Raw genomic sequence first — 20,261 nt, forward strand, 5'->3', positions numbered from 1 at the left:
GGATCGTGGCATCCTAGTGCCCAGCACCACACTTGACACCTAAGAGATGCTCACTTACTGTTTCCTTCATCAGTGAAAGAACAAAGCAACCAACAAATACCCAGTGAGTGCTGACCTCATGCCTGGTTTCGAGACAAGCTAAAGAGAAGATGAGGCAAAGCATCCAACCTCCAGCCTGTAAGCCTGTAAGCCTTACACCCTCCAGGCTGTAAGCCTCCCCTTACAGCCCAGCAGGGGCAGCGGAACTCACACTGACAAATCACGGATCGAACAGTGCAAGATGTGAGTAATGGAGTGCCAAGAAGTGAGCCTCAGAAGGGACCAGAGGCCGTCTTGGCTTCACAGAGGAGGAAGATGACTTGAAATTCAAATCTATCCACTTGATGAATTTGAATTTCAATCCACACATGTCCCTGCTATGTGGGCTTAGGCAAGTGTCTTAGACCCTCTGAGTGAGGGTTTCCTTTGCTGCGAAGTGTGGTTTCTAACGGGAGCGTCCCATTAAATGTGATGATACACATGGGGCACTCAGCACAGGGCCTGGCAATGTGCAAAGTGGCCCAATGAATGTGGGCTATTTAGACACCCAGGAAGGGAACTGACTTCTTCCCATTTGCCATGAGACTTGGATCATGACGTTATGACTAGAAATAGGAGAGGAGCAGGAAGTAGGGCACAGGGACATGGACACACACACACAGGGACACACACACACAGGGACACACACACACGGACACACACACACAGGGACACATACACATGGACATGGGCACACACACACACACACACACACACACACACACACACACGGCAGTGGTGGAACCACTACTAATACCAAGGCAGCCTGGGAGAGCAGAGGAGCAAAAAATAGCTCTGCTGCCCAGAGCTGGGAAAACAATGACAGTCCCCAGGAGCCTCCGCTGAAAGGATGAATGTGCTGTGGCTGGCCCCTCTGGGGCTGGACGCTTTTTCTTTTCTTCATGTTTCCTGGAGGGGAAATGAGTATATAAACTAGGAACTCCCAGGATTCACAATCTTACATGGGCCTTTCAAAAGTTAGGCAGCCACAGCTCTGTCCTTACAGCCCCTAGAACGAGAAGAAAAACAGCCCAAAGAGTCAGCTCTGCCAAACCTTACACACACAAAACAATGGGATTGATCGATCAGGAGTAACAGAAACACTAATGGCCATGCCAATATACTGAGTGCTGACTATGTTCCAGGCATTGCTAAGCACTTTGTTCGAATGATCTCACTTACTCTTTTACAATAGTCCTATGAGAAAAGTGTTGTTATCATCTCCAGTTCATAAGTGAAGAGACTAGGGCCCAGAGAGGTAACTGGTCTACTGGAGGTCATCATAGTTGTAGCAAGTAATGAAGCTCAGATTCAAATGAAGCCATTCACTCTATATTTTGAACACTTTGTCCTCTTTAATAATAACAGCAGACTGCCTGGAGCAAAACAGAGTCCCTGCCACAAGATTTGCCTCGGTGGTTTAATCAGCTCTGTCAATTGGTGACAGAGACAATGATCTATCTGTCAATACTGAGGCCGCCCATGAGGCAGGTGGCTAGGGATCCTTGCGTGGGGCTCAGCATTCTATTTTGTACAGCTTAAACTCAATCAGATCAGTGTCATGAAAAGTTACTATTCTCTCTGAGCCTCCACACCCCCTCCATAAAATAGTGTTAAGAATACCTGCCTCACAGTGAAGATTAATGAGAACACAAGAACAACCACAGTGCCCCTGGGACACTGTAGGTGCTTAATAAATGTGACTTCCCTTCCCCTGCAAAGTGACTAGCACAGTCTTTTGCACTCAATGAATTTTAGTGTCTTCCCCTAGAAGATTCTGGGGCACCAATAAGTGCTGGGCCTAGAAAGGAGCCCAATTTGCAATCACAGAGTTCTGGGCATGTCCCCACTGGGATGTTCTCCAGAGTACCTAAGAGCATGTGGTTGGACCTTTGTACCTTCCTCCTTCCAATTCTGCCACCACCCTCTGGTCCCAAGCCAGCTTGGCAGAGCAAACACATCTGACCACCTCGAGCCAGGAGGCACTCCAATGGAGAGGCCCAGCAGTGGGCAGCGGACATCTTGGGTAATGCCCAGGAGCCCAGAGAAGGCGACGGTGTGTCTAGGCTGGGGTGATAAGGCTCACCTTGCAATGGAAATCAAGGGGAAAAGCTCAATGCTCACGGACATTCAGGAGCTAGAGTTCTGGAAATTAAACCTAGAAATTAAATAAAGTCCTAGAAATTAAATGTGTCCTCTCCTGAGCCATCGAAAAAATTACACTCCTGGGCTTCCAAGGGGCTTGGAAACAACCCAGTGGGTCTAGGAAAGGGTCAGAAAAGGGGATTCTGATTCCACACACTCCCAAATCAATGACTGACCCAGGACTACTGACCCCGACACACACATCCTGAAAATGTGCCCCACTCCATCGTCACACCCTGGAGAGAATGGCAAAGGTTAACACACACAGCCTGGTTTCCTTTTCCCGGGAAACACAGCAGTCAGAGGCCGGCAGCCGCCTCCACACACAGCCTGCAGGGGAAATGACCCCTGGGCTTCCTCCCCACCATCTGACACACTCACACCTTCCTCTCTGCTGTGCTCAGCAAAGCTCAACTTCTGACACAAGGCAAATAGCTGTCATTAGGAATTTCGTTGCTTGAGAGAGACAAGAACAATCTTTTTGGAGAGCTTTTCGGCAATTTCTATCGCCAAACTTGCATTCCCTTTGACTCAGCAATTTGATCGCTAAGAATGTATTCACACAATTGTGTGTATGCATGTATGTGTGGGTATATATGTATGTGTGTATGTATACAAAGATAAGGAATACTGAATGTCTATTGATAAAAAAGGTCAAATAAATTATGGTTTATATACCTACTAAAGATAAGGTGGACTTTTCTTTTTTTTTTTTTTTTTTTTTTTTGAGACGGAGTCTTGCTCTGTCGCCCAGGCTGGAGTGCAGTGGCCGGATCTCAGCTCACTGCAAGCTCCGCCTCCCGGGTTCGGGCCATTCTCCTGTCTCAGCCTCCTGAGTAGCTGGGACTACAGGCGCCCGCCACCTCGCCCGGCTAGTTTTTTTGTATTTTTTAGTAGAGACGGGGTTTCACCGTGTTAACCAGGATGGTCTCGATCTCCTGACCTAGTGATCCGCCCGTCTCGGCCTCCCAAAGTGCTGGGATTACAGGCTTGAGCCACCGCGCCCGGCCTGGACTTTTCTATATCATTATGGGAAATGATATAGAAAATATCATTTGATATAGAAAATGATATAGATTTGATATAGAAAATGATATAGAAAATATCATTATGGGACCATTATGGGAAAAGGTCCATAGTATATTGAGAAAAGAAGAAAAAGATTACAATGCTATGTATACCATATGATTAAATCTATCTGGGGGGTGAATTGTATGGGGGGAAGTTTGCATATGTGTGTGTCTATGCACACTAAAAAGAAAACAACAACAACAAACTGATAATCATGGTTATTTGCACAGAATGAGAGAGAGGAGAAATGGGAATAGTTTTGCTTTCTACTTTTTCTTTTTAGAGACAGGGTCTCGCTCTGTTGCCCAGGTTGGAGTGCAGCGGCACAATCATAGCTCATAGGTCAATGCAGTCCTGACCTCCTGGGCTCAAGCAGTCTTCCCGCCTCAACCTCCCCAGTAGCTGGGACTATCGGCATGTGCCACCATGCTTGGATAATTTTTATATTTTTCTGTAGAGATGGGGTCTTGCTATGTTGCCCAGACTGGTCCGTCTCAAACTCTGGGCCTCAAGCAATCCTCCCACCTCAGCCTCCCAAAGTGCTGGGATTACAGGTGTGAGCCATGGTGCCCGGCCAACATTTCTATATTATTTCATTTCTTTTGAACATGTATAGCTTTCATAATTTCCATCTTAGAAAATAACTGAGTCCTCTTAGCCAGTCCTCTGGCTCATGCCAGCTCCTGGATGTTGTGCTGACATCCAGCATTTGCGCATTCTTGTGGGCTGTAGGGAATTTCAGGTTCAATGCTGAGCTCTTGAAGCCAAGGTCTACAATCCTGGCTGTACATTACAATCACCTGGGGGGCTTGAAAACCATGACAGGATTTAAATCAGAATCTTGGAAGGTGGGGTAGGCACTGATAGTTTTAAGAGCTCCCCAGGTGGGTCTACGGGTTGTTCCATGGTTGAGAACTACTAAGCTGAACCAACATCAAAAAGACCACTGGACTAGCTAAAAAAAAAAAAAAAACACACACACACACGCACACTCTTTTAATAGGAAGAAGTATTACAGAGTAATTTGTTCTACTAAATGTCAGCTCTGCCTTTAAGATATCTAGTTAGGGAGTTTGTACCGGGTGCTTTTTCTCAAAGTTCTGCTTCCAGTTTTGGAATTCATCAGCTCAAAGTGGGGAAAACAAACAAGAAGACTCGGGTTCCTTCGTTCTGAGCTGTGGCTGTGCTGGGGCTTTCTTTGGCAGCCTGTGCCCACCCCATGTCTGCGGGCCTTCATCAGCGACTAAGGGGTCAGAGTCCAGCCCTTCTTGGCTCCAGGAGGAACAGCTGAAAGAACTAGAGGCACTCAGCCCAGAGGAGGTATTTAAGAGACATACGATAGCTGGTTTCAAATATTTAAAGGACTATGAAAATGTGAAGTTCAACTCCAGTTGTCCCTAAAGGCAGGCAGTGGATAACGAGTGCCAGTGATGGGGAAGCAGGTCTCTAACCAACATCAGGAATAATTTTCCAATCATCAGAGTTGTCCAAGGACGGAAGGGGCTGTCTTGTGAAGTAATGGGATTGCTGGGGCAAGAGACGAGTGACCACCTGTGACTGTGATGCTGGTAGATCCCCTCCCACTCAGCCCTCCAACTTCCAACTCCATGAGGCCAGAGACACTTACAAAGTCTTAAGCAAAATCCACTGGGAATACAGCTCCTTTAACCAAAAGAAGCTTTCTGCTCTCAACAAATAATAGTCTGAGCACGGGCTGAGCGTCAGGCACTGCACTAGGTGCTAGAAATGAAGGCAGTAAGCTAGACGGGGTCTGTTGTCATGGAGCTGATATGGGAGGCAACAGATAACACATAAGATAATTTCTGACAGCCCCAATAAAATGGGGTGCAGTGACTGAAACTGCAGGGAAGCAGCTGCTTTAGAGACTGATGGTCAGGGGAGGCCTCCCTGGAGTGAGGATGTTTGAGCTGAGACCCAAATGCAGAGGCAAAGTGCAGCAGACCAACTGGGGAGGTGGGGAGCTCTTCAGGTTGACTCAGTACAAAATGCGACGGACCTCAGATCATACACAAAAATTCACCTGAAATAGATGAGAGACCTCAATGTGAAAGATAAAACTATTCAAGTCTTACAAGAAAACATAGCACAAATCTTCACGACCTTGAGTTAGTCAAGGGTTTCTAAGACATGACACCAAAACCACAGCTCAAAGACAAATAAACAAATTGGACTTCATCAAAATAAAAAACTTTTGTGTTTCAAAAGACATCAGCAAGAATGTAAAAGGACAATCCCCAGAATGGGGGAAAATATTTTTAAGTCATTTGCAAATATTCTAGACAAAGGATTTATATCTGGAATATAAAAAGAACTCTTAGAAATTGTGGTATATATATGTATAATATATATAGTATATATAACATATATATGTATAATATATATAGTATATATAACATATATATGTATAATATATATAGTATATATAACATATATATATGTATACACACACACACACAGTGGAATATTATTCAACCTTAACAAAAGATATCCTGCCATTTGACAACATGAATGAACCTGGAGGACATTATGCTAAGTGAAATAAGCCAGATACAGAAAGAAAAATACTGGGCTGGGCATGGTGGCTCATGCCTGTAATCCCAGCACTTGGGGAGGCCGAGGTGGGCAGATCACGGAGTCAGGAGTTCGAGACCAGCCTGATCAACATTGTGAAACCCCATCTCTACTAAAAATACAAAAAGTAGCCAGGTGTGGTGGTGCACACCTGTAATCCCAGTTATTCAGGAGGCTGAGGCAGGAGAATCGCTTGAACCCAAGAGGTGAAGGTTGCAGTGAGCTGAGATTGCACCACTGCACTCCAGCCTGGGCGACAGAGTGAGACTCCATCTCAAAACAAAAAAAAAAGAAAAAGAAAAAGAAAAACATTGTACGATCTCATATATGGATTCTAGAGCCAAATATATAGAAGCAGAGAAAAGAAGGGTGGTGACAGGGGTGAGGAGGCGGGGAAAATGGAGATATTGGTCAAAGGATACAAATTGGCAGTATGTAGAGTGAATATGTCTGGACATCTAAGGTACAGCCTGAGGACTACCATCACTAATACTGTATTGCATACAGGAGGTATGCCAAAAGAGTAGATTTTAGTGCTCTCACCCCCCCCACACACACACAAAATAAAGAAATATGTAAGTTGATGGATGTGGTCATTTGCTTGACTGTAGTCATCATTTCATTACATATTGTATATTAAAACATCATGTCATATGAAATACATGCAACTTTTATTAAAAAAGAACTCTTACAACTCAATAATAAAAAGATATAATCCACTTTTAAAATGGGCAAAGGATCGGAATAGATTTTTCTCCAAAGAGGATGTACAAATGGCCAATAAGCACATGAAAAGATGCTCAAAGTCATTAGCAATTAGGGAAATGTAAATCAAACCACAGTGAAATATCATTTCACATGCACTAGGATGGCTATAATCAAGCTTGCAGATAATAAGTGATGGTGAGGATGTAGAGAAATTCACACCTGCATACACTGCGGGCAGGAATGTGAAACAGTGTAGCCACCTTGGAAAACAGTCTATCAGCTCCTCAGATGGTTAAACATAGCATCACCGGATGACTCAGCAATTCTATTCTGAGGCACCTACCCAAGAGAAATGAAAACTTACATCCACACAAAAACTTGTATGCAAACGTTCGTAGCAGCATTACATTATAAAATATTATATACATTATGTAATGTTCTATAATAACTAAAACATGAAAGTAACTCAAATGTCCACTACATGAGGAATGGACAAATAAAATGTGGCTTATCTATACAGTAGAATATTATGCTTTTTTTTTTGAGACGGAGTCTTGCTCTGTCGCCCAGGCTGGAGTGCAGTGGCGTGATCTTGGCTCACTGCAAGCTCCACCTCCCTGGTTCAAGCAATTCCTCTGCCTCAGCCTCCTGACTAGCTGGGATTACAGGTGCATGCCACCACACCTGGTTAATTTTTTTTTTTTTTTTTTTGTATTTTTAGTAGAGACGGGGTTTCACTATGTTGGCCAGACTGATCTTGAACTCCTGACCTCAGGCAATCCACCCACCTCGGCCTCCCAAAGTGTTGGGATTACAGGCGTGAGCTACCATGCCTGGTCAATTATTATTATTTTTTTTAAACTTTTATTTTAGGTTCAGGGGTACATGTGAAAGTTTGTTATACAGGTAAACTTACGTCATGGGGGTTTGTTGTCTAGATTATTTCATCACCCAGGTATAAAGCCCAGTACCCGATAGTTGTCTTTTCCGCTCCTCCCCCTCCTCCACCCTCCACCCTCGATTAGGCCCCACTGTCTGTTGTTTCCTTCTTTGTGTTCAGAAGTTCTTGTGCTCGGTCGCTCAGGCTGGAGTACAGTGGCGCCATCTCAGCTCACTGCAACCTCTGCCTCCCAGGGTCAAGCAATTCTCCTGCCTCAGCTTCCCAAGTAGCTAGGATCACAGATGTGCACCACAACACCTGGCTAATTTTTGTATTTTTAGTAGAGACATGGTTTTGCCATGTTAGCCAGGCTGGTCCTGAACTCCTGGCCTCATGTGATTTGCCTGCCTTGGCCTCCCAAAGTGCTGGGATTACAGGTGTGAGCCACCATGCCCTACCTGTGTTCACAAGTTCTTATCATTTAGCTTCCACTTACAAGTGAGAACATGTGGTATTTGCTTTTCTATTCCTGGCTTATGAAATACTATTCAGTTATAAAAATGAATGCATTTCTGATACATGCTACGACATGGATGAATCTTGAAAACATGCTGAGTGAAAGAAGCCAGACACAAGCAACCACACATTATATGATTCCATTTATATGAAATGTCCAGAATAGGCAAATATATATAGACAGAAACTAGATTAGTGGTTGCCGAGAGCCGGGAGTGGTTGAGTGGCTGTCAGGGATAAGGAGACTGCTAATGGGGCCTCTTTCTGGGATGATGAAAATGTTCAAAAATGACTGTGGTTGAGAGTTGCACTATCTGCGAATGAACTAAAAACCATTTAATTGTACACTTCAAATGGATGCATTGTGTGATATGAATTCCATTTCAACAAAGCTATTGTTTAAAAAATTAGAAGGGAGACAATGTACCTCTTGGTTAAGGGGTTCTTGTCAGAAAGAACTCTATTTCTCCATCTTCTCAGCCTAATTCCTGCAAGAGCCAATCAAGACCCACCACCTCCTAGAAACCTCCCTGGATTGCCTCAGCCCTGGGACTCCCTCTGCCCCCTCCTCCGGTGCACAGCATGCTTGTGTGGGTAGAGATCATGCTATGTCCATTAATCTTGGGGAAATGTATGCTGAACCTCTGCAATCATCTCTGCAGTGATCACATTGCTCATCACCAGCTCTGGCACACAGCAGCAGCTGTGCCTGGCTGGTTAAGGAGAAAGCCTGACTTTTAAGAGAACACACCTGGTTCCCCAGGCTCAGCAAGAAAGAAACCGGCTCTTTAACAATGAGAATTGGAAAGAACTGATTCCTGAAACATCCTGCTCTCTTTGCCTGGAGAGATCACTGGCCCCGGTAGACTCTGACATGCAGTAAAAGTTTCCCAATCATGCGGCAAAACTGGGAACGCCATCAGCTCCTGTTTGGCCTCCAGGATAGAGAAACTGCACTTAAAATTCACTAACCCTGTTCTGACATTGGAAGATCCTATGACTAGGTGAAATCGGCTCACCTTCTCTGGAAACATATTTCTCCCCCAGTTCCCAGTTCCTGACTGTGGGTTTGGCCCAGCCTTCTTCCATGTGATCTCACCCACCCTCCACCCCTTCCCCAGACCTCACTGGGTCCCCCTCTACCCACAGTTCTCCCCTTCTCTGAAACCCTTACAAAGCACCTGTAACCACAGCGCCCACTGCAGCACTGGAAACTCAGATGGTCAATTTCATGCCTGACCGTTCCCCCAACCCATTCCCAGAATCATTCTCAACTGGATTACAAAGTCCTTGAAAGCAAATATTTGATCTGGGCTTCCTTTGTTTTTCTCTACAATGTCTAATGACATTGGTAGGTCCTCAGGAAAGCCATGTTACTTGTCTGATAAAATTCAGTCCAGTCCAGTAAAGAAGGATTTGGTGCTTACTACGTGCTGGGCTCTGTGCTAGAAACTGGCAACATAAAGTCAAATAAAATACAGCTCCAGTCCCGGGGAGCTCTGGTGTGGTGAGAAAGAGCAGTACTAAGGGACAATGTGCTGTAAGGCTAGGTCGAGAGCTGTGCATGTTCCCAGAGAACCCCAGGAGAGGCGCCACGCCGGAGGGCTTCCTAACAGAGGTGATGCCGGAGTGACAGATAAGGAAGGTAGGATGGGTGAAGAGGTGAGGGTTGTGGTAGTGGAAAGGTGCCCTAGGCAAAAGAAACAGGAGAGGCAGGAGGTAAACTGAGTCCCAGCTCTGAGGCTTGAGGGAATGATGGGGGCAGAAGAGGGAGGAGGGCGAGGGGGCGAAGAAGCACGAGGTCAAAGCCAGCTAAAGTGTTTCTCCGGTGGAAAACTTGGCATAGTTTGGGACTGGAGAGAGAGGAGAGAACAGGCGTCAGGGAGATCTAAGGCTGAAGGAAGAAGAGATGAGGATGAGGGAGCCCAGAAGAAGCCAAAGGAACCCGGAGCAGGGGGCAGGCAGGACAATGAAGCAGGCTTGGCAAGGAGAGAGAGTGTGGGCAGTGAAATGTGTGGGGTCCCTAGAGGAGGAAGGGGAGATAGGAGCCCAGGAGGGGCTGTTTGGAGATGGAGAAATCCCACCCCAAAGGCTCTGGACCCCCAGGTGGTCCACAGTCAGGATGCAATGGAGTGACTGGAATAGATCTCAGAGTGGGAGTGCGTTCCCCAGGGAGACCCCAGTTCCTGGAGGGGCACGAGGTGCTTCACCTGCTCACTTTTGGACAGTTCAGAGTGACTAAGACCCTGAGGCCTTCAATGCAGGGAGCGTTGGCGACTTTTGGAAAATGAGAGAAACTAAGTGGCAGAAGTCAATGACTTTGTTTCATGCTCAATTCGCTCCCAGGCACCGGATCTGAGAGCAAACCTTTTAAATCTCCCCTCCTGCTCCCAAACTTGGCTCAAAATGCGGAGCAACTGGAACGCGGGAAGGGGATTCTTTCGAGCCCCCAATCTGCTTCTCCCTGCCCCTTCCTGCCGTGTGGCCAGAGGAGACCCTCCTCTCCGCCACAGCCAACTCCAGGACGTCATCTGCTCCCAGGTCCCCTCGGGAGGGGAGGAAGGGACCTGCCAAGCTGGCTGGAGAAGAGCCCTGCGCAGCGGCCAGGGCAGCCTGCCAGGGGCTGCATCTGGTCAGGCTTCCCGCCCCAATTCCCCGGTTCCTCATCAGGCTGAGGTTGAGGTGAGAGGAGAAACACACAGCCGGCCCTCCTCCCCCAGCGCCCACTCAAAGTCACGTCATCCAAGCATTCCCTGGGGAGGGTGGCCCCCTCCCTCTGACCTCAGCCTGTTTCGCTTGGCCAGAGCCCACCCCCAGTGAGCCTGCCCCCTCCCCACACCCTTGCTCACACCCAGGCCCATGCAGGGAAAGGCATGAGCTATAGATTCCAGCCCTCCCAGGCTGCACACCAAAGCCCCCAAATAAGGGGCAGGGGGGTTGGGCACCCCTCCCAGCCATGTCTTCTGAGATGCCAGCTGGGCTCCAGAGGGTGGCTGGGGGCTGGGGCACATGGCCAGAACTTCCCTTGTCTTCTACCCTCTAAGTGGCATCTCCCCCAGCTTTAACCAAGGGGTCAGGGCCGGGGAGAAACACAGGAAAGCCCAATGTGTAGAGCCAAGCCAATTCAGGGATTAAATCCTAGCTTTGCCTCTTAACTGGTGTAAGATCTTGGACAAACCAGCTAATTTCTTTGACCCTGCATTTCCTCACCTAGACAATGAGGGTAATAAGAGGGTATGCCTCTGATGGTTTGAGTGAGGATTAAATGGGATAATGCATCCAAAGCACTTAGCACGTGCCTGGCCCACAGAAAACACTTAATGTATGGTAGTTCATTTTTTTTTTTTTTTTTTTTGAGACAGTCTTGCTCTGTCACCCAGGCTGGAGTGCAGTGGTGCAGTCTTGGCTTACTGCAACCTCCACCTCCTGGGTTCAAGTGAGTCTCCTGCCTCAGCCTCCCGAGTAGCTAATTTTACACACCCAGCTAATTTTCATATTTTTTAGTAGAGATAGGGTTTCACCATGTTGACCAGGCTGGTCTCGAACTCCTGACCTCAAGTGATCCGCCTGCCTCAGCCTCCCAAAGTGCCAGGATTACAGGCGTGAGCCACCACACCTGGCGTTCATTCTTTTTATTTCCTAGATTTCCTGGGAATTCTAATACCGGTAGCAGTGCCAAGGGAGGCTTAATCCCCACCTTTGCAATCTCCATTGGCCAGCTCCAGACACAAGTGGGAAATCTGTTGTTCTTGTTATTATTATTTGAGGCAGGGTCTCGCTCTGTCACCCAGGCTGGAGTGCCATGGCATGATCTCCCCTCACTGCAGCCTTGACCTCCTGGGCTCAAGCCATCCTCCTGCCTTAGCTCCCCTGCCCCCACTACCAGTAGCTGGGACTACAGGGGCGCATCACCATGCTGGGTTAATTTTTTGTAGAGATGGAGTTTCGTCATGTTGCCCAGGCTGGTCTCAAATTCCTGGAGTCAAGTGATGCTTCTGCCTCAGCCTCCCAAAGAGCTAGGATTACAGGCGTAAGCCACTCCACCTGGCCCTGTTGTTATTATTTTATCCTTTTTTTTTTTTTTTTTTGAGACGACGTCTTGCTCTGTCACCCAGGCTGGAGTGCAGTAGCACAATCTCAGCTCACTGCAATCTCCGCCTTCTGGGTTCAAGTGATTCTCCAGCCTCAGCCTCCCAAGTAGCTGGGATTATAGGCGTGCATCACCATCCCCAGGTAATTTTTGTATTTTTGGTAAAGACAGTGTTTCACCAGGTCTCAAACTCCTGACCTTAGGTGATCTGCCCGCCTCAGCCTCCCAAAGTGCTGGGATTACAGGCATGAGCCACCGCGCCTGGCCTTATTTCATCCTTCTCATTTGACTTATTTGTGTAATTATTTCTCTTGAGTAATAGGCCACTGATCTTTTCTGGATGTTATATATACTGTGCACAAAAGCAACTTTATTAAACTTGCTATTTTTTTGTTATTTGGAATAAACACTCTAAGCAAAGACAGGGTGCTTCCTATGCAGATGTAACCCCTAGCCGTCCAAGTCCCCTGTAGAAATTCTGGAGCTCGCACACATACACAGGTTCTTCCCTGGCATCCTGCCACGGCCCCCCATTCCTTAAATCTAACACCAAACTCATCGTTCAGCCTCACACAAGCTCTGCCCTGATGCACTCATCAGCCATGAGGGCATGGGGCGGGGAGCAGCACTTACATGCCTGTTAACGAGGACCCTAGGAAGCCTGGAGCAAGCTCAGGGCAGCCCCTTCCCAGGGAGGGTGAAGAAGCTTACTTCTAACTAACTCACAGCCCCAAAGGAAACTGATCCGAATACCACCACCAAGCCCCCTTAGAGAATGCCCCCTCCCTCCAGGGAACAATCCTCTAAACCCAAAGTAATGAGCTGAACCACCCAAAAGAAAAATTTTAAATGGATCAAGAATATAAATAAGCATTTACCAAAGAAGAAATACACATGGTGAACCCATACATGCAAAGACACTCCATCATCTCATGTGTAACTGAAAAAAGCCAAATCAGAACGACAAGATGTTATTTCTTTTCTATCTGACTGGCAGAAACAATCAGGTTTGGTCAGATCAGTGCTGAAGTTATGAGGAAATAGATAGGTCTCAGACTTCGTGGGAGGGATCTGAATTCTTTCAGGAGGGCCATTTGCCAACATATATCAAAATGAGAAATGCAAACTGTTTGACCCACCAATTCCCCTGCTAGGAACTTATCTTGGGGAATAAATTCACAAAAGTGTGTCGAGTTATATGTTCAAAGATGTTTTTGGCAGGATCCATCAAGTTGTCCTGGGAATCCTCAGAATAAATACTTTGCAACTATCTCAAAATCTCGGTAGCCTAAGTTTGCTGACAGGGAGGCACAATGTGCCGCGGATGCCATGAGAAGAGCGGGGTGCAGAAAAATCCGTCTCTTTTGCATAAGTCATCTTGAAGGCAATGCTGGCTTTGTGTAAGAAGGTGGCATTCCTGATTCAGGCCAGAGTCAACCCTTAACCCCCACCTTGATTGAGACTAGCTTTAACCACTGCCCTTACCGGGTTGGGAGCATCATTCTGGCTGGCCTCATCACAGGGCTCCACCATTTCATGGCAACCAAGGCACAGAGGGAGGCCACCCTAGCAAGTTCCATGTGCTAGGCTCTGCGTTGGAGGCAGCTATACATCACTGAGCCCATGTAACCCATATACAAATCCTCGGGATGGGTACAAGTCCGTCTAACAGAAGAAGATGCTGAGGGTGCGAAAGGATCAGTGACTTGCCCAAGGTCACACAGCTGGGATGTATTAACAGTAGAGCTTGGATTCCAATCCCAGTGGGACAGAATCCAAGCCCTGTGTTTTGTCCCTGCCTCACGGTGTGGCCTCACACTACAACTCATAGACTTTGGAAAGCTGAGGGAGCTTGGTGAGCCTGGGGAGTGGGAGGCAGGGAGGTGCCTGCAGACAAGGCTGAGATGAGGGAAAGAAGGGCAGCGGGCAGGGGACAGGCTTCAGCTGGGACAGCCATGCCAGGCCAGTCAGCGTGTCAAGGCCACACTCACTCCTGCAGAGCAATGAAAACAGACATCTCAGCACCCACACTCTAATGCCTCACCCGAGAGTGTCCCCTGGGATGTGTCTCTCATATTGTCCCTTGCCAGCTGATGGCCACTCCCTGACCCCTGGGAGGAAGGGTATTGGCTTACGGGGCTGTTTTGAAAACGTGAAGCTCTGAGGAATGTGCCTGACCTGGCACTCCCCTGGGAAACCCCTCATCCACTGACTGGCTCAGACCGAGCACCCTCCTTCTGCAGAAACCTCCAGGCAGCCCCAAGGGGAGAGTGGGCAGGCATGGAGTTTGGTTCTGTCAGTGGTTTGGGGCTTTGATTTCCTCGTCCATAAAATGGGAAGGCAGGAGGAAGGGCAGAGTTGGGAAATGACTGCAGGCTCTCCCTTAGCTTCCAATATTCTCTGTTCTCTGGGCTTTTCTGTGGCCAGGGGAGGTTTATTTGGAGGAATGCTGAAGCAGTCTCAAACTCAGCCCTTGCCCAAGCAAGTTCAGCCTCCAGCACAGAGGCTGGGTCCACCCAGAGGGCAAGCCACGCAGCGTCCACCAAGCCTCTGAGAACATTTTCCCTATCCTGATCTGAATCTACTTCCTGCTAATGCCTGTCCAGACCCACTAGTTCTGCCTCTGGGGCCCCAGAGAACGTATCAAAATCCTCTCCTGAAAGAGGACATTTCACATAGCCTCTCTCCCGGCATCTCCTCGGCTTGAGGATAACCAGCCCCACTTCCTGTGGCTTCTGGCGACAGTCCTGTGTCTCCACCATCCAGGCTGCCCTCCCACCCTGCTCTCATAAAATGTACACCAGAAGCTGAATCCAACCTTCACCTGTGTAGACCAGGTGTAGACAGGCAGAGAGGGCAGAATGGAAGCAGATTATTCCATGTCTGTCTCTCTAAACTTTCTTTTTTTTTTTTTTTTTTTTGAGACATAGTCTCACTCCATCACCCTGGCTGGAGTGCAGTGGCACGATTTCTGCTCACCGCAATGTCCACCTCCTGGATTCAAGTAATTCTTGTGCCTCAGCCCCCTGAGTAGCTGGGGTTACAGGTGTGCACCACCAAGCTTGGCTAACTTTTGTGTTTTTGTAGAGATAGGGTTTTGCCAAGTTATCTTGGTTGGTCTTGAACTCCTGGGCTCAACTAATCCACCTGCTTTGGCCTCCCAAAGTGCTGAGCCATTGTGGCCGGCCTCTCTCTAATCTTTCTAAATCCTAAATTTCTACAAATGCATTCTAAGAAATGTGAATTCTGTGAATGCATCCCCAGGATTTGGAGAGGTATTTATACTGCTGGCTTCTGTGGCTCCCAAACAACCCCAACCCTGACATCTCACACACCTGCTTCCATGAAAACCAAACCCCCTGCTGCCTGCACTAGAGCCGCTGATTTCATCAGGGCCCATTACATTTTTTTTGTTTCCAGGACAGCATCGTTTATTGAGAATTTACTCAAGGTATAATGGCTGTTAATAGGCGTTGCAGGAGCAGGGAAAGGGAAGTTATTATTTAATTGATACACAGTTTCAATTTTGCAAGAGGTGGGTGTTTTCTTCTTTTTGATGCTAATAAAAATGGAATTGTTTTCTTAATTTCCTCTTTGGATTGTTCATTCGAAACTCATTATATTTATACCTGTTCAGTTCTAAGCACTTTCTCTCTTTCCTTCCTGGTCACCTGTAAATGTGAACAGGATGCCATCAAAATCTCATCCAAGTCACTGACCAACATTCCAGGTCAGGGACAGAGGACAGAGTCCTATGGCACACCCCTAGAGACTCTCCTTCCGGACAGCGCTGACACACTTGGCTTAGTTCTGTATGAAGCTGAGAACAGGGTGCTCCTGGGTAAAACACAGCATCCATAACAAATTATTTTATTTTTCAAACCATAAGAGGAGCTCCCCATATGAAAGTATTGTCAGCAAGTTTTTTCATAAAATGAGAACTCTTATAAATGAAACAAATCACAAATTGGCCTGCTTTGCACACCCAGAGTTTCATGACCTCTAGCTAATAAAGATGCCCGTGTTTGCTCAGGTCACTATGTGCTGGGCTCCTGGCTGGGCATTTCAGGCACATCCATGCTATCATCATCCCTATCCTCCAAGTGAGGATACTTGGGCTCAGAGAGGTTCAGTGACTCGCCTAAGGTCACACAGATATAAACCCAGATGTATGTCCAGGTCTGTTGGACTCCAAAACTGTTCTTTCCACTGTGTGGTGCTGCCTCTCAGGTTTCCTTAAGGAGCCTGCACTTGTTTACATATTGTCTCCAGACTGTGCCCAGAAATCCATCCCAGGCCTCCAGAAGACTCCCCCGCTCCTGCAGGTGATCAGACAGCTTCAGGTCTACTGGGAAACATGCAGACCCTAGGAGACACAGAAGCCCAGGATTCTGATGGAATCAGCTCTCAATGCTAGAATTTTCCCCCTAGTGAGTGTAATTACTTCCAGGTCCCGGAGGACACTTTAGAGCCGGGCACTTTGAAACTCTAGTTAATGTCAGTCGTCCCAACTACTCTGTAACCTTGCCTTCTCTCCAGACATGAAATTGTTTTGGTTCACCCACGAATCTTCAGCACCTGATATGGTGTGTGGCACACAGTAGGCACTTAATAAATGCTGGTTGGAAGAGCAAAAGATCAGATGAGATAACGGACATGGCCATGCTTTTCATAAGGTTGGCAAGAGGTAGCATGGTCACCATTAGGTAATTAGGAACCCCTGACTGGAGGGGCTTCGGGGCTAATGGAGGGGTAATTTGTAGAATGAGCAAGAGGCAGGGAGACGCACAGGGCATGGAAGTGATCAAGGGATGAATCCATTTCCTTCCACAGGAGGATGTCCCAAGGCAAATCTGTCATCCCGGCAGGTCCACATCCATTGCAGATGACCACACTGAATAAGCTAGCCAGGGAGCTCAGGGTGGACGAGGGATGGGAGGGAGATGTCACCTCCTCCAAGCTATGGAAACTAGGCCCTCAGCAAGTTCGTGTACACCAAGGCAATGTATTTGGGATGGTAATAAAAACTGGGCCACTTGTGGGAGGGGCTGGTGTAATTCCTGCTGCTCCCCAGGCCTGCTCCTCTTCCTTTCCCTCAGCCTGGAATGCCCACTTCCTCCTCTCTCCCTTCTCACCTCTCACCCATCCTTCAAGGCCTTCACTCCCTGGTAACTCTACTGAAATGGAGTGTCCATCACCGTATCATGCAAAGAGAATGTGGTTTGGAGTTAGAAAGACGTGTGGGTTCGGGCCCAGCTCCACCAACCAGGAGCACTGTGGTGTTGGGCAAGCTACATGCTCTCTGAGCCTCAGTCCTGTATTTATAAAGTGAACCTCACAGGAGTGCTTTGAGAATTAAAGAGATCATGGACACATAGGTACATAGCACACCACCTGGCACACCACATGCTCAGTGTACCATGACTTCCTTCCAGCCCCTTCCTAGACTTCCCATGCGGTTTGTGGTACCCAGTTCTGCTGGGCCTGGTGGATTATTTGTCCATGTAAGGAGCTCTGCTCTCTACAATTAGACTATGAGCTTCTGAAGGCGGGGCTGTGCCATCTCTGCACAGTCCTCAGATAGAGCAGTACTGAAGTCACGGGGCCTAGATTTGAATTCCAGCTCTGCCACACAGTCTACGTGACCATGGGCAGATGTCCCAACACCTGCCAGAGCCACTGGTTCCTCAGTTGTAAAACGGGGATGACAAGAGTGGATGAGAACAGTCATGCCCTGCAGAGGACCGCTGTGAGGCTCTGGGAAGGTGCACAGAGCCTGGCCTGGTTCCCTGTGCAGAATTACAGCTCAGTAAATGCTGGAGACCATGATCATCATCCCTGCAGGGCCTGGCATGGCAGGCAGGGGCACTGGCGTATCTCTGGGGAGAGAGGGAAGTGTATGTAATAAGATGCTATGGTACTCTGTTTTCGCATTTTGGGTAATGGAGATGATGGGTAGGTAGCCAGACTCCGGGTAGGAGGAGAAAGCTTGCTTACGCTAGGGAGAGAAAGTTAGTAAGGGAGTGTGAGTGCCAGGTCCCAAATCAGCTGAAGGAACAAGAGTCTATTATCCACACCTGTGAGTTCTTCCTGATGATTCATGAACAACATTCTCATGTTGCAAGTCCGGTGAGTGATTTTACCACCACTCCTCAAATGAGCTTCCCCAAGCTCATTAAAGCCGGCAGCTCAGCAGCTCAGAACTTGGTCAGCTTGGAAGCATCACCCTCCCTGGGGGCGGCCCTGAGATAACCCAACCTAACTTTTTAATTAAAACCAGTTGATTCCTGGGTCTCTTTCCATGAAAGTCAGGCTGCCTGTCCCTACTGACTTTTCAGGCTTCACAAGCTCTACCTGGTGGTGGAAAGTGGGTGGGAGAAGCCAAACTTCTTATCACTCAGATATTCCACTTCCAGAGTCAGGGAGCCCTCCTGGCTGAGATGCTGCCTAGATCCCAAGGGCAGGGCCTCTGCTAGAGCAATCAGCCCTATCGCCAAGTGTCTATCTTCATTTCAGACCAGGATGAGGAATCTCTTCCTGTGAATCTGCCTTTCGGGTCTTTGGAGAACAAAGAATGTTTGTGTTCTGTACTTCGTCCTCTCTCCTCCTAACCTCATCCCCAGCCTGAGACACAGTTGGATGATTGCTTGGGTGAGCTATGATACATACATTGGTGCATTGATTTATTTCCCGGGTGAAAGGTGGTGTTGCAATTTCTGCAGCTGCATCTGGAATACACACACACTTGCTTTTTCAAATGGGGCAGTCACCCATTGCAGCTCAAGCTGTCTTGATGATTCTTCCACCCTTTTGAAGTCTCCACCACATCTTTTACCTACTGAGTGGGAAGTTCCATGCTGCCGCGTTCTTATTTTCTTAACATAGTGGAAGTATTTGGCCTTTTCCATAATATTTGGCTCTCCTGGTACAATACATAGACAGCACTTTTTAATGTTGTGATTTCAAGGGACTGTTTATTTAATAATGATCTGTAGGATGCCACACACTGCTGTGGGAGGCCAGCCCTGCAGACAGGGTGGAGTGCAAACAAAGGAGCCATCTAGAATGCTGTGCTCCTAACCCACTTCTGGGAGGCACGCAGGCATCCAATCTTCTCTTAAAGACTGTAATTTATTATGCCTCTTTTAAGTTAAAGAGGCTCTCAGAGTTACTCCCTTAAGACCCCCTACCCCAGAAAGCAATAAAGGAGACATTACATTTGTGAGGGTAAGAAGGTAACGCCACTTTTAAAAGGAAGGATTTTGTTTGTTTTTTTAAATAGGTCTGGTTCTAGCCTTTGAAGATGATGGATTAACATGTAATCCTGTGTCAACCACCCAGCAAGTATTTACTGAGCACCTGCTAAGTACAAAGCTCCGTGAAGCAAGGCAGTGGAAGGACGGAGGGAGGCAGGCCCTGGGAGACGGGGCAGAAAGATCGTGATGCTGCCTGTGCAGAGTTTATAATGTAATCGGAGAAATCAGACAATCACATAATATGTGCATAACATAGGACCTAAAGCTATGCTTAAGCCTTGATGGAACAAGGCAAGGTAAAAGCAAGGACAAAAAAGGTAAGACTTCAGTAATGGTCCACTCCAGCAATACACGACATCATAGAGCAGTTAGGATGAATTATCCGTTGAATGGCTCAGGCCAAAAGTTGGGTTGCATTAGGTAGGATTCTTTTTCCTGTCATTATTCCCAGCAAATAAGACCAACTTATGTCCATTTGCAAGCAAGGCTACAGGTCCCAATTTAAACAGAGCTAAATCCCAAAACTGGCTTCTGTGATAGGGTGACATCCAGGGAAGATCTGCAGCTCCGCCCCCACCCCGGTAGACTCAGGTGAAGCAATACCTCTCAGGGGCCATTCCTGGAGCAATTCACAGGAATGGCCAGTGAGGCTTCCAGGCCCTGAGCAAAGAGGGGAAAACAAGATAAGAGAGGTTTAGTTCACATTAAGTCAAAAAACAAAGGAAGCTTAGTTTTGAAAAGCTGGCTGAGTTCTTAAGATAATGGAGGAAGGTTTTGGGTTTCTGGTCCTATTAGTGAGAACTGGGTAGGAAATTATACAAAGAACTTTCATTCCAGACAAGGGAGACAGGCCAGGAAGGAATGATAGGAAGAGATTAAAATTCACTATGTCTTCCAATGTAGGCTGAATCGGTCTTTAGGGAGA

General features: G+C 47.4%; 1 protein-coding gene and 2 long non-coding RNA genes across 6 annotated transcripts in view; all 3 read right to left on the minus strand.

Moving 5' to 3' along the window:
* SH3PXD2A (SH3 and PX domains 2A) overlaps window positions 1-20,261 on the minus strand; it is a 256,400-nt gene that overhangs the window by 212,057 nt on the left and 24,082 nt on the right. The window lies entirely within an intron of this gene.
* On the minus strand, window positions 2,920-4,461 carry LOC144331330 (uncharacterized). Its single transcript, XR_013398387.1, has 2 exons — window positions 3,341-4,461; window positions 2,920-3,242 (listed from the first exon to the last, which is right to left on the minus strand). It is a non-coding gene; the product is annotated as an uncharacterized LOC144331330 (long non-coding RNA).
* On the minus strand, window positions 15,623-19,045 carry LOC144331337 (uncharacterized). The gene is made up of 2 exons (XR_013398394.1): window positions 18,002-19,045; window positions 15,623-17,203 (listed from the first exon to the last, which is right to left on the minus strand). It is a non-coding gene; the product is annotated as an uncharacterized LOC144331337 (long non-coding RNA).

This window comes from Macaca mulatta, chromosome 9 (assembly GCF_049350105.2).
Source record: "Macaca mulatta isolate MMU2019108-1 chromosome 9, T2T-MMU8v2.0, whole genome shotgun sequence".
Classification (NCBI taxonomy): Eukaryota; Metazoa; Chordata; class Mammalia; order Primates; family Cercopithecidae; genus Macaca; species Macaca mulatta.